General features: G+C 45.0%; 1 protein-coding gene across 7 annotated transcripts in view; it reads right to left on the reverse strand.

Annotated features, from left to right (window-relative positions):
• The window catches only part of ADD2 (adducin 2), a 123,168-nt gene that overhangs the window by 53,640 nt on the left and 55,597 nt on the right, over positions 1 to 13,931 (reverse strand). The gene's annotated exons all lie outside the window — the stretch shown is intronic.

Genomic DNA, 13,931 nt, shown 5'->3' on the forward strand with positions numbered 1-13,931 from the left:
ATCCTCGCTATTATTCTGTATGGTTTAGATTTTATTGTGAAGGTATTAAGGGAGGAACTATTTCAACTTCTCTGTATATCTGTATGTGTACTTGCATCAGAGACAATGCCATGTGCTCACCAAACCTACTTCCTCTTCTTCCTGGGCACCCAAGTTCCCAGCCCCCCTTCCATCTATCTGGCAAGGGCCATATGGGATGTAAGTCAATGGGATATAAGCAGAAGTGATGTGCCTCACCTATAGCCCAGGCAATTAAGAGCAGAAATGGGTTCTTGTTGGGATGAGCACTGGGTGTTATATGTAAGTGATGAATCACTAGATTCTACTCCTGAAATCATTATTGCACTGTGTATTAACTGACTTGGATTTAAAATTTTTTAAGTTAAAAAAAAAAAGCAGGGGCACTTGGGTGGCTCAGTTGGTTAAGCGTCTGACTTCGGCTCAGATAATGATCTTGCGGTCTATGAGTTCGAGCCCTGCATCAGGCTCTGTGTTGTCAGCTCAGAGCCTGCTTCAGATTATGTGTCTCCGTCTCTCTCTCTGCCCCTCCCCTGTGGTCTCTCCCTCTCAAAAATAAATAAACATTAAAAAAGAGAGAAGGAGAGAGAAGTGTCTTGTCTACACTTTCTCCTTTCTTGCCTCCCTGCTGGATGCAGAGGATCCAGTAGACATTTTGGTACCCTTGGGGGATAATGCAGCTGCCAAATGGAAGGAACCACAGTGTCGCTAAAAGCAGTCCATTGAGCATCTGATTGGAGATTCTGAGGTTGCTGTTACAGCAGACAGCCTACCCTGAACAACATCTTCACACTTTTTTTTTTTTTTTTTAGCTCAAGATAGTCTTCTATTAACTGAATCCTAATGTCTCTTTCAGGATCACCAATTATCCATACACTGAATCTCTGTTCTCTACATTTTTTCATTTTTCCCCTCATTAGTTTTATTATTGACACTTTCCTTGCATTCTGACAGTTTGTCAGGATTTCCAACTTCACTGGTGTTAATTCAGCAGAACTGGTATGGTTTTAATTAGAATATGGGGCATTTTGTCTGTTGCATACTTTCCTTCATCTCCATTTTCACCTCTGCCCCTTTCCTCCTAAGCTGTTCGCTCCTGTGCCTATCCTCTCCTATTTCTTAGAAGCCATGTCTTTTTGAACTACATTAAGAAAACCAAATCATTTTCTGACATTTTTCTTGTGATTCCTATAGCAGATTATTACAAGAAGCAAGCACTTTTGAGCCTCCCAGATCACTTATGTTCCTCTGAAGTGTCTTTTCTCAAGACACTTCTAATTGTTTTTTCGTTCACTTTATTCTCAAATAAGATGAACTCAAGTCCTCTAATGTACAGGAAAAATAGCTTCTAGCAAAAGATGATCAGGAAACCACATGTTTTCTGGAAATCAATCACACAGGCCAGCATAAGGAAGACTTTTGATTCAGGCCTCAGAAGTGAAGGCAGAAAGATACAAGCCCAGATATTGATTTGATAGCGAGGGGTAAAAATAAACATTGGCATCATTTTATTTCTTCAAATCTAAGACATCATTGACTGACACGCTATTATTTCAAGTATTACTAGGAAAGGAAAACCATTATCAGTTATAATTATAAGTCATCATTAACTGGAGGACACATCCCAATTTCAAAATGCTGACATGTGGGGAAAATGTGTGCTTTAGAACTGACGAAGTATGGAAACACAACTTAGAAGTTAGGTCACCAACTTTGGAACCGCTTTTCACATGTGGATGGCAGGTCACCCACTGGGTCAGGAAGCCAAGGGATGGAGACAAGAGAAAGAGGCCATGAGGCTTCAAGAGAGGCCCATGAACCTGGATTTGGGGATTTACCAGCAACTAAGTTTGTTGGCTGTCAGTCCTGCTTCCACCAGGCAGTGCCCCAATATCCACAATTGCAAGGCAGGCTGATGTGCCTGGCTGCCGAACATGTTTTGCTCCATGCACATCCACGTTCTCCCAAGGAGGCATCTTCCCCCTCTGTGAGACAGGAGCATAATGTCATAACGTATTATGACATTATGACATTTGTTGTCCTATGATGAGAAAGCCAAAGCAAAGCTTAAAACGTGAGACAAAAATGGAGATGGATCCACTACCTGGATTTCTGATTTGCTAAGTGGATGAAAACCACCCTGGCTGGAAGTATTCTCCAGAGGGACTAGCACATAGTAGGTGCTCAATAAATTCTAGTTCCCATCTCCTATATCCTCTTTCAGAACCCTCCCTGATCTGCCATTGAGATCTGCCCTGCATTTTCTCAATACTGGGAATAGACAGATTTGAAGCAAATGGAAGGGAAATTAAGAACTCCTGAGAGGGTTAGGGGAGTAGAAGTCCAAAGCTATCTCACATTACTCACATTAGGGAGTTGGCTCCACACTACAGCCTTGTGGGTAAGAATCCAGGCTCTGAAAAGCACTGAGGCCTCGGATCAAATCCTGCCTCTGCATCTTTCTAGCTGTGTGTACTTAGACAAATTAATTAATTTCTCTAGACCTCAGTTTCTTGATCTGTACAATGGAGAGAGGAACAGCACCTCCTCAGAGGATTATTTGAGATAATATATGAAAGCACAGGGCCTGGTAAATAATATGGGCTCAATAAATGTTAGATGCTACTATTAAATCATTTTTCTTGTGGTCTATTGACACTGTAACAATTGAATTTTTAAAATTGCAGTCAGTCTGGATTCCATCTTGCCAGCAAGCATACATCTGGGCTCACTGCCCTATCAAATGTTCTCAAGGGAATGTCAATGCATTTGTGAAACTGAGCTTAATAAAATTAGGCAGATTATGTTTGCTGCCGAATTTCTGTACTAAAGACATAGGTAGATTTTTGGCTGATAGGCAGCTTTAAATGGTGGGTTCCACTCTTCCATCTGAGCAGGTGATCTAGGGATTCCAGTACTGTTACAATGCTCCTTGCATCAGTGATGAGAATGCCTGGACTGGTAACAGATTTCTCCAGCTAATTCCCTGACCCCCTTGACCTGGCTATTTATTATGGGTACTAAAAGCTGTGCCCAGCCATCTGACATGCTTGTGTCTTGGGAATAAAGGACTTCTGGCCCTTCCTGGCAGGTAAGCCTAGAATTCAAAAGAAAGGGGTGAGATTTTCAGTCTGAGAAAAATAAAAGTGGAAAAGGACTAAGGCAGAAAATCACGAAAGGTATAAAGAGAGCTAACACATGGGAGAGCCTACTTCTCACCACTCAAAACAAGGGCATTTAAAGCAAATTAAATAAGGTTTTACATGTGGTTAGTAAACAAATGGAATGTGCTAGCCCAAGGAAGGATATACACTAAAGCGTATGAAGCCTACTAAACATCCACCTAAAGACCTTTTTGATAATAAACTCCCATAAGGCATTTAGCCTGGACAGGCTGTGTGCATCGATACAGTGTTAAATGAAAAAGGCTTTGGGTTGTAATAAATAACAGCTGAGGGGTCCCCCAACTCCATATATTATAGGGTAGGGGTAGGACAGCTGCCCACACTCCATCTTTGCCTTCTTTGTGCCCAGCGTTTCTGGGAAGTGGGACAAAGGGTACTCATGGCACCTCTCTCCTACACCTTTTAGAACCCTCTATAATTTCAGAAACACATTATATAACTTCAGAAGCATTACTATATGCCAAAGCATACAGATTCTGGGGCAGACTGCCTGATTTGTATCCCAGGTTCACCTCCACCAGCTGTGAGATTTTAATGTTTATTTATTTTTGAGACAATGTGAGAGACAGAGTGCAAGCAGAAGAGGGGCAGACAAAGGGAGACACAGAATCCTAAGCAGGCTCCAGGCTCTGAGCTGTCAGCACAGAGCCTGACGCGGGGCTTGAACTCACGAACCGTGAGACCATGACCTGAGCCGAAGTCGGATGCTTAACTGAGCCACTCAGGTGCCCCAACAGCTGTGAGATTTTAGGAGAATTACTGAACCCCCCGGGCCTCAGTTTCCTCATCTATAAAGTGGCGGTAGTAGTTATGATAGCAACCCCAAAGAACTGCTGCAATCAAATGGATTCATTCATGAAAAGCACATAGGACAATGTCTGTCACAGAAGATGTATTCAATAATGCTGCTATTATGTGGCAGTTGTCAGCTGTATGGGTGAATCCAAACACCACACTGGACCAGCTGAGGAGGGTGAGCAATGGCAAGTAGCTCGGAAGCACGCTGCCTGGGAATGTTCTGAGGGGTCTGTAAATGGGTTGGATAGTAGCCTCTCAAAAAATATGTCCATGTCCTAACTCCCAGAACATAAGAATGTGATTTTATTTGGAAAATGGATCTTGAACAATGAAATTAATTTAAGAATCTCAAGATGAAATCATCCAAGATTATCCAGATGGACCCCAAATCCCATTACAAGTGTCCTTATAAGACACACAGATGAGATGGCCATGTGAAGACAGGCAGATATAGGAGTGGTGCAGCCACAAGTCAAGGGACACCAGCAGCCAGCAGAAGCTGAAAGAAGGAAGGATTGATTCTCCCTTAGAACCTTTGGAGGGAGCACAGCCCTGCTGATGCCTCGTGATTTTGCACTTCTGGTCTCTAGAACGGTCTTAGGGTTACTCCAACCTTAATATGTGTACAGATTGCTTGATGATCTTGCTAACCTACAGGTTCTGATTCAGCAGGTATGGGGTGAGGCCTGAGATTGTGCATTTCCCAAAAGGCCTTAAGTGATGCCAGTACTGATGGTCCACAGACCACGCTTTGAGTCACAGGGGTTTAAGAGCATATTGTCACCAGCAGCGCCATGATGACAAAGGGGATGCTTGGAACAAAGGGTCAGAAGTTGTAGATCCAATCAGCCACCACACTTGGCCCCTGTGACAGTGGAGGAGCCCCCCTTGCAGCTAGAGGATAAAGAGCAGAAGCAAGTCACTGAGCTCTGGCGGCACGTCTCCCTAGGCTCGGTCGATGCTTCTGAATTGAACAGCAGCTCACTGGGGCAGTGCTAATGGGTTCTGACTGCTCCTGTTCATCACTCTCTAACAGGGTCAACCAAGAAGTGGTCTCATCCTTTTGGATAAAAACAAAACAAAACAAAGACAGAATAAGATTTCCTTATCCCTGGCTTATGGAGGACCCAGAATAACTCGTGGGAGAATGGAAACTTTGGTTACAGAATCCCAGTTTCCAAATTTCAGTGAACTTGATGGAGACTTATACATCAGTACTTTTGCCCTACTGTTTTTATGGAGTGAAAAATGCTTGGTCCAAAAAGAGGACGAGAACTTGCCTCTAATGTAGCCTGGGCTCTTACACCTGTGAATACATCTTGAGAAGCTCAGGTTGGTCACCAAGAGAGGAGAGGATACTGGTATGCCACAGGATGAGGGTGGGAATAAATAAAGTAGCTTATCCACTAAAACAACCTCAGTTGAAAGAAAGAAAGAAAGAAAGAAAGAAAGAAAGAAAGAAAGAAAGAAAGAAAGAAAGAAAGAAAGGTGAAAAAGAAAGAAAAGAACAGAAAAAGAAAAAGCCAGTCCACCAAGTCTAATGTAGGAATGGGAAGAAGACACAGAAGTTTCTTGGCCTTATTAAAAAGAAAACCACAAGCCCAAAATGGAGTCACTTATGCTAGGACAAGTCACCAACCAGGGCTTACTACCTAACCTAATTGCAGTTTCAACCTCCCCCCAGAAATGTTGTCTTCACTGCTCAGTCAGGAATTTTCTAGTCAGTACCAGTGAGGTCATCTGTCACATGGGCCCTCTCCTTGTCCCAAAGGAAGATGAGGTCATCCACCTAATAAGACCCCTTGATCTGTCCCCTAAGGGAAAGTGACCTTGCCTGAAACAATCCTTTCTATTCTTTTGCCAGTCGTCCCTCTCTGTTTCTGCCTATAAAACCCTTCCATTTTGTACAGCTCCTCTGAGCTCCTTTCTTTCTATTGCTAAATGGGATGCTGCCTGATTCATGAATCACTGAATAAAGCCAATTTGGTCTTTAAATTTACTTAGATGAATTTTGTTTTTAACAGCCTGAATTCTGTTTTCATTTCCCACTGATCTCCTTCTCCAGTGCCCCTCCTGCAAACCAATCCACACACACAGTTTTGTCTCTAAAATGCTTCACAAAAGCCACCCAAGACTTCCCATTGTCCGTAGCCAAGCCAGCCATGAGGCTTTCGATCATGTACCAAGTCCAGTGGATTGGTGGCACTGACTTAAGACAGCTTGAGTCCTCCTCTGAGTTCAGTTGGAAAGGAGGAGGGAATTGGTTTCCAGAGTCAGCCATGAGCTCAGGGCAGAGGGAGTGGCATAGTGCCATTTTTTTCTAAACAACAAGATAAAGCTCCTATTGGCTCTCAAGCTCCTCAAGCTAGCACTTCTCCCAGTCTTCCTCTGAAGGAAAGCCCCCAGCTCTACACATGTCTCTCCCTCCTCTTCCCCTGGTCAAGGTCTTTCCATTCTCCAGCACTTAACTCTCTCCCTCTTCTTGGCTCTGGCACCTCTCATTTGCCACCAAACTGGCATCTTTTCCTGCTATTACTCATCTCTGTCTATGAGTCAGGACAAAAATGATTAATGCATGAGTGTTCCCAGCTTTTCCCCTTCCCGCAGCCTCTCTCCTCCATGAACTCCAAGAAAAGCCCACCTTGCCTTATTGGCTCCTTTGGGCTTTGTGAGGTAGAATCAACAGGGAAGGGAGCTGGGAGAGAACAAGAGGAGGGACCTTCAAGGAAGCTGGTGGCTTTTAAGGCCTTGTGTTGAGACAGGAGCAGCAATATGAGGTAAGACGAAAGCAGGCAGCAGAAAAAAGTGGATTTATAGGAGTTGTGTGGCCTGCACCCTCCCTGTTTCAAAGTCAAGAAATGCGAGACCTTAAGTTATCACAAAGGGCTTCTGTTTATTTAAGTTTGTGCTGAGGCCACAATGATACACTCAGTCCGGACCTCATGGGACATGGCTGTGCAAGTTTCCCATTTATGCCTCCCATGCTCTCTTCCTGCATGGCTTGAGGGGCCATTCCTGCACCTGTCTTCCAGGGTCTGGGGCAGATCCCAGAGTGGCAGAGTCAGGCAGGCCTGAAAGCTCACTCAACGTCCTTACTTTACAAAGAGCCCGAAGCCCAGAGAAAGGGTCTGTAGCCCTCAACTTCCACGGGAGCTAAAATGCCTGTGTAAGCAGTTTTCCCAGAGCTGATGGCACAGTGTGTCTGCTAATGTCACTTCCCTTCCTTCCTCCTTCAGGATGAGGTACCTTAGGTGAGGGGATATCAAACCAGTCCAGTTTGACAGGTATTGATTGAAGACACTCAATGAAAAAGTACTCTGTATGAAAATATGTTAAACATTCTAGAAAAGCCTACTATGGACACTAACCTATTGTGAATTATTTTATGATGGGAAGTATCATTTCACATGGATAAGACCCTCTGACCTCTTTGCCTTTGGGTTCAGCCCTCCACTTACAGGTACGACCCCTCCCCTATCTTCTCTTTCTCATCCTCTCCTACTCTCATACCTTCCTCATTCTCCTCATCCACAAACACCACCCCTGAAAGCTCATCTCATCTTCCCTGCATAGAGGCAAGTCCATTGCATAAAAAGCTAGGTGCACCTTGGGAATGTTTGTTTCTTTCTGATGGTGGGAGTGGGGGAGTCTCATTAAATATCATTCTGGTGTTATTGGCCTGACATACCCATTGGCAAACTCTCAAGGACACATTTAATGTCTGGTTCTTACTGAATGAAGCAACGTGGCCTGGGCTGTTCACAGCTAATCATTCCTCAGCCTTCCCAGCTGACGATGGCAGACTCCATGTCAGCTGGCTTCCTGGGGCTGGGGGCAATAGGAGGCATTGACCCAAGACAGAGGGAGGACGCCAGGACATTTCCTCCCTCTCTCTGCCTCATGTGGCACCTCCTCCATGGCCCCAGCTCCCACCTGAGAGGCCTACCATGTTCCAGCTTCCGAAGAGTGAGTGACCCTGGCCCCATGGCTGCGATGACACCACTTTCCCCAGCTTCACCCTCCACCCTCCTAGCCTCCTTCCTGGCAGAAGTAACTTCCTACTGGGGCTAATACCTGGGCTACCTCCCAGGAATCTGATCTTTTACCTCCTCCATTACCTGTGCAAATGTCCTGCATTCAATGCCCTCTGCTGAGATACTTAGAGAAGTTCCTGTTTTCCTTCTAAGAGGCTAACTGATACACACCCCAACTCTCCACCTCCCTTTATAAAATCTATGAGAAAACTGAGGCCAAGAGAGTGTGATTCATCCAAAGAAAGACTCAATGATGCTTTATGGTCAGTGCCTGGATTGGGCTTCCTGGCTCTGCCCTCCTCATCTCCGCAGAAAATGTCAGGGAATGCTTGATTTTCACTTTTAAGCTAAGATTTGCAAGTTATCGAGATCAGCAAGTTTGAAATATGTGACTTGTAAAGCACAGCCACAGTCCCTTCGCACTCCTGACATGCCCACTGGACATAGGGAGTGATTTAAAGCTTTGCTCTGAGAGATGGAAACACATCAAGTAGAATAGCCAAGCTGTCACCACAGCCAGTCACCATCGGCTTCTGTACCTCAGTTTCTACATCTAAGGAAACAAAAGTGACACAAAATGATCACTTCCAGAAGCATTTGAACAGTTCTTTTAATACATGCAGCAAAATTCAACTCTTCAGATTTTGGACCAGATGGATTCTCAACTCTGCAAAGTAGGTTTAATTTAATAGTTATTTAAACATGCCACATATTTTAAATACACAGTGCTTCTGCTAATTAACACTTCATAATTTCTCAAAAGAGTCCCATAGGCAATTGCTACTATTTGTAACTGGTGAAAGGTTGTGTCAAGAAAATGAATCCTATTTCTTTCCTGAATTGCAGCCCTGGGATAGCGTATGTGAAGGATCTTGTCTCTTCTACCTCATATGAATGAAGTGGTAGGAGAAAACAAGGGTCACTCCCCTGGGGTTGGTTGATGGAGACATGTGGGCATAGGACCACCTTGTACACTTCAAGCGCTGATGTTCTTCAGAAGGTCTGAGGGGCCAAGGTTGGTTATGCAGATGCACGTAAATTACACAGTGACCTAATAAGAAGACGTGGACATTCGCACGTGTGTGCATACACACACACACACACACACACACACACACACACACACACAGCACTTGCATGAAAAAGCCAGTTGGTTGGGCAAAATAACCCGAAATAATAGTCTGAGGCTGAGAGGCAAGGCAAATGAAGCCACAGGTACAGAGTGGGGGCTGGTGGCACTTGGCCCCCAAATCTCACCAGGCTGCCCAAATATCCTCACCCTACTCCTCTATGCCTAAAGTTTGATCACTGAGAGGTTTGTTAGACTAGTGTCTTCTCTCTTTAAAGGCCAGCACTCCTGGAAGACTTGACCAAATATTTGTAATCTCTTCCTACATCAGTGTGACCTAATGAGACAGCTTTCTTCCTGGAGCTTTGCAGACATCAGGGGCTGATAAGTCAGGGACCCCAAAGATAACATGCAGCACTTAGGGCCATGCACTGGGAAGATGCCTTACTTTATTGTAACGGGGACCCTGGACACCTGAGGAGTTGAGGTAAGGCATTTTTAGAGGTTCATAGGGCACCAAAGGGGAAGGGAGGAGGGAATGTCTACTTACCCAGGGTTCTGCCTAGGATGACCCTACACGCACCCGCTCCCACTCTCGCTCTCCACACCCACACAACCTCAGGATTGCTTCTTCTTTGGGGGAAGAAGGAAACATGAACAAAAGGTTGACAATGAGGCAGAAGAAACTGAGTGAGACTGGGGAAGAGCTCATTGTGTGAAACTTTTTTTCTGGAAATTCTAAAAATAACAAAGAACTAGAACAGGCTTTCACTCATCACTACATTGGATGATATAGGAGGGAAAGGCCTTGTCTGATTTTGTTCATCACTGTATCCTCCGCATCTAGAATAGTGCCTAAAAGATAAGAGGTGCTCAGTAGGAGCTTGTTAAATGAATGAGACGGTACAGACCAGTGTGCAATGAGAACACCTCAAGGCCCCTCTAGCGGCATTTCTGAAGGCCTGCTGGGCATTTGTGTCTGCATAATCTCTTGTTGGAGTTATAGATGGGCATCTGGGAAAAAAGGAAATCCCTCTGCAGTCCCCTACAGATATGTATGCTGAGCTCTGCAGGCTTTCTGCTGTTGCCCTGGGTCACTGCCTTCATTAGGCAGCATCTGCTGAATGGCCAGCCCACACGGCACATCAGGCAACCTGGGCATCTTCTCTGCTGATGCCCACAACAGGAGATGGAGGCTGCAGCAACCAACCTTAAGTTTCTCTCAACCAAAACTTTCTGCCCTTCGGTAGGCGGCAGGCTCTGCACCTGAAGATACTGAAGGGAAACTCTTTGGGATATTTTCTGCCCTTCATTTTTGAGGCACCACAGGCAAAATGAAACTGCTGGTATTCTGCTGGACCCAATGTCCCAAGGTGATGTTTATGGCCATCTTTTCAGTCTGCCCCTCCCCTCTCATGAGGTTTAGGGGATTAAGTGCTGCAGGCAGCAGATGAATACCTAGCCATGATTCTATAGGAAGGTAGAACAAACTAAGTAATTTCTAACCAAACCATGAAGTGGTAATATATATTATATATATAGTATAGCATATAGTATATAATATATAGAGAGTATATATAGTGTGTATATATAGTATGAGACCTATAGAGCTTGATAATTTGCAAACACCATTTGTCAACCAATCAAAAGCAGCACTAGGTGCAGACAGTGACACTCCTACCTAAAGCACATCTACAAAAATCCACTTCCAAAAAAAAAAAAAATCCACCTCCACATGGAAGCACCTCGCACAATTCTAGGCTCACAGTAAGTCTTCAAATTCTGTTTGATTTAGAAACATTTTAGTGCAGGGGCCCTTGGGTGGCTCCGTCGGTTAAGCGTCTGACTTCAGCTCAGGTCATGATCTCACAGTCCGTGAGTTCGAGCCCCGCGTCGGGCTCTGTGCTGACCGCTCAGAGCCTGGAGCCTGTTTCAGATTCTGTGTCTCCCTCTCTCTCTGCCCTTCCCCTGTTCATGCTCTGTTTCTCTCTGTCTCAAAAATAAATAAACGTTAAAAAAAATAAAAAAAAAAGAAACATTTTAGTGCAATGTATATCTGGACCAATTGAGATCATATATGTGTGAAACAAAGCTTTCCTGATCCTTGGATAGACACTTGAACCATACACCATACTGAGAAACCACAGCACTAAGTGGGCACTCCAGGAACCGTGTCCTCGGGAAAGAGCACTGGACAGACTCAAGAGCCTGGGGTTTGGTCCTAGATCTCTAATTAACTTGCTCTGTGATCAAAGCAAGCCACTCATAGTCTCTGGGCTTCTGGGCATCTGTAAAATAAAGTGTGGGACAAGGCAGCCTCTGAAGTTCCTTCTAGTACAGAGATGCTCTTTTACTGAGAGTCTGGTTTGACTGGCTCCAGTGGTGTCTCTGCTTGGTCTGTGTGGCATATGAGCTGAGGCAGGCTCTCCCTCTCCCTGAACATCCTCAGCTGGCCCTGAGAGATGTGGGAAGTGTGGAAGGAGAGGAGGATCTGGCAAGGTCCCAGGGACAGGGAGTTTGCCTCTAAACAAAGAACTCAGCCTAGGAAGCTTCCTGTAAGGGGAGCCCACTGTTTGCCTGGGGGAGTCAGGGTCTTTCCTTTGGGGAGATGAAAGAAACAAAGGAACTTGTGGAAGGCTTTAGAATGCCACAGCTCATCCCCTGGTTACTGGGGGAGGGAGGCATGCAGGAGCTAAATTTGAGCCACAGAGCTTTGAACTTCATAAGAGGAAACAATCACCAAAACATCTCAAGAAAAAGGTACGGGGTTCCGGCCCCCAGCTGTCTGTTCATGCATCTGTCTGAATTGGCGTTCCCCTGCTAATTAATTCCTGCCTCATCAGTCGCTCTTGGTATGTAAGTCCTGCTCACAATCTCCCATCTACATTACCTAGCATTTGAGGATGCTGTGCACTGACACAGACACATGAAAAGTAAGACAGATTTGAACAAATTAGCTGCTTTTATAAGCTCAAGATCCAAGGGCCATCTTTATCAGATCTACCACAGGCTACAATTTTGCAGATCTTTTCCCTGCATTTTCTGGCAACAGATGTTGCTTCTTGCAGGAGACGTGAAATCACTGCTGGCATGTCTTCTCCCCTGTGATCTGTAGGCTGCTTTTTAAAGAGGCTTTAATAATGCATAGGAAGGGAAGGGTGGTGCACGAATTAAACACCAAACCGCTGCCTTGAAATCAGGCCTGGTAGGCAAAGCGAATGGACCAGTTTTTAGCCTGAATCTTCCGGTTTGCATCAGGAAAGGGTTTGGATCCCAAACCCTTTTCTCAGGATGCCATATGACAAGTGCAGCTCTGAGCCAACATCAGCTTGTCAAGTGCTGATTTTCATTACCTCCCAACTGCCTGGCCACACAAATCACTTCGAGCTAAAGAAGGAAAAAATGCTTTTCATTTAGCCATCAAGAGTTCTGGGGTAAGTACATATTTGACTGACATCTTAAAACTTAAAAAACTGACATCAAAAAGATGTTGCAGGTCTGGTAAAATACATCAAGAATCAGAAGCAAAGCAGTGAAAAGGAAGGGATGATTCTATGTTTGGATTCCCAATGCGTAGATTACATAACTGATGTCGCTGTGCCACCTGGGAAGTTTATAATATTGTTAAAATACAGTAAGAGTTGGCGAGTTTTCAGAAAGGATAAAGAAAGGATCTCCTTTCTTGTCCCCAAGTCCCAGTGCTTTCCACAGACACACAAAGCCCACCTCCAGGAGCAGATGAGCAAACTTCATCTCTGTTGTCAAGGAAACCAGTCTGTTCTTAGCTCTAGAATTAGAAAGCCTGCGTCTGGCTTCAGCAGTGCCTTATGCCCACTTCTCGATGAGGCCCGCCATTTCTTGCCCACTGGGGACACCGAAGACCATGTCACAAAATCACTAGCACTGGCCAGTGGAGTGGGGGCTCCTTCAACAGCCCAAAGCAACCCACCAGACGGGTGCACAGCCCATGCGAACAAATCCAAGGGGGGAGAATTGAGTTCATCCACACAGAAAGGGAGGAGACAATTGACAAAGAACAAGCAATTGACCCACGTTACTGGGAATGGCTTAGGAAAATAGCATTGACCATCCAATGCCACCCAACACTTTTCCCTCCAAAACATTAACCCCAAAATTTCTCCAAAGAGTCAGCCCACTGACATCCATCAATGGCTCAAACCTGGTGCTCTACTTGAGGCAGAGAGTGGGGCCCAGAAAAGCCTTTTGTGGTAAAGGGTCTGGGTAAGTGCTCCCCTGTTGGAAAGCATTTGGAGAGTTGGGGGTAGGACAGGGGTCTGAGAAGGAGAGAGGAGAACCACAATATTATTACCACCAAGGAAGTGGGAGTCTGAGATGGAAAAGAAACAGAGACAGACAGATTGAACAGCCTGCTGGCAGGAGAGGGGAGAGGATGACTGGTATCTTCAGGGATATGCTCTGTGGAAACCAAGCATGGAGAATAAATTAAGGGGACCCTGAAGTTATACATGTTAAGGACATGGGTTGCCCAGAAAACAACCCATGTGCTTGATCCTCTGAACACCCTGAGCCCACATGGTCAGAAGTGAGTACCCTCTACCTTGCATTATACCTATTTGGATACATGCTATATCTATTCTTGCAAACCAGGAGCCCCACAGATCTATTTCTGACCCATCCTCCACAGCCCTGGAAGAACTGCTTACACATATGAGGACTGATTAGGGTCTGTCGAGTTTTCCTGAATGAATGAATGAATGAATGGATGAATGAATGCTTATTCTAGACACTGTGAAATCACCTACAGAAAGTGCTCACAATTTTGTAGTGATCCTGAGAAAGAATTTT

Source organism: Panthera pardus, unplaced genomic scaffold, assembly GCF_024362965.1.
Source record: "Panthera pardus isolate Hobbes unplaced genomic scaffold, ASM2436296v1 HiC_scaffold_25, whole genome shotgun sequence".
Classification (NCBI taxonomy): domain Eukaryota; kingdom Metazoa; phylum Chordata; class Mammalia; order Carnivora; family Felidae; genus Panthera; species Panthera pardus.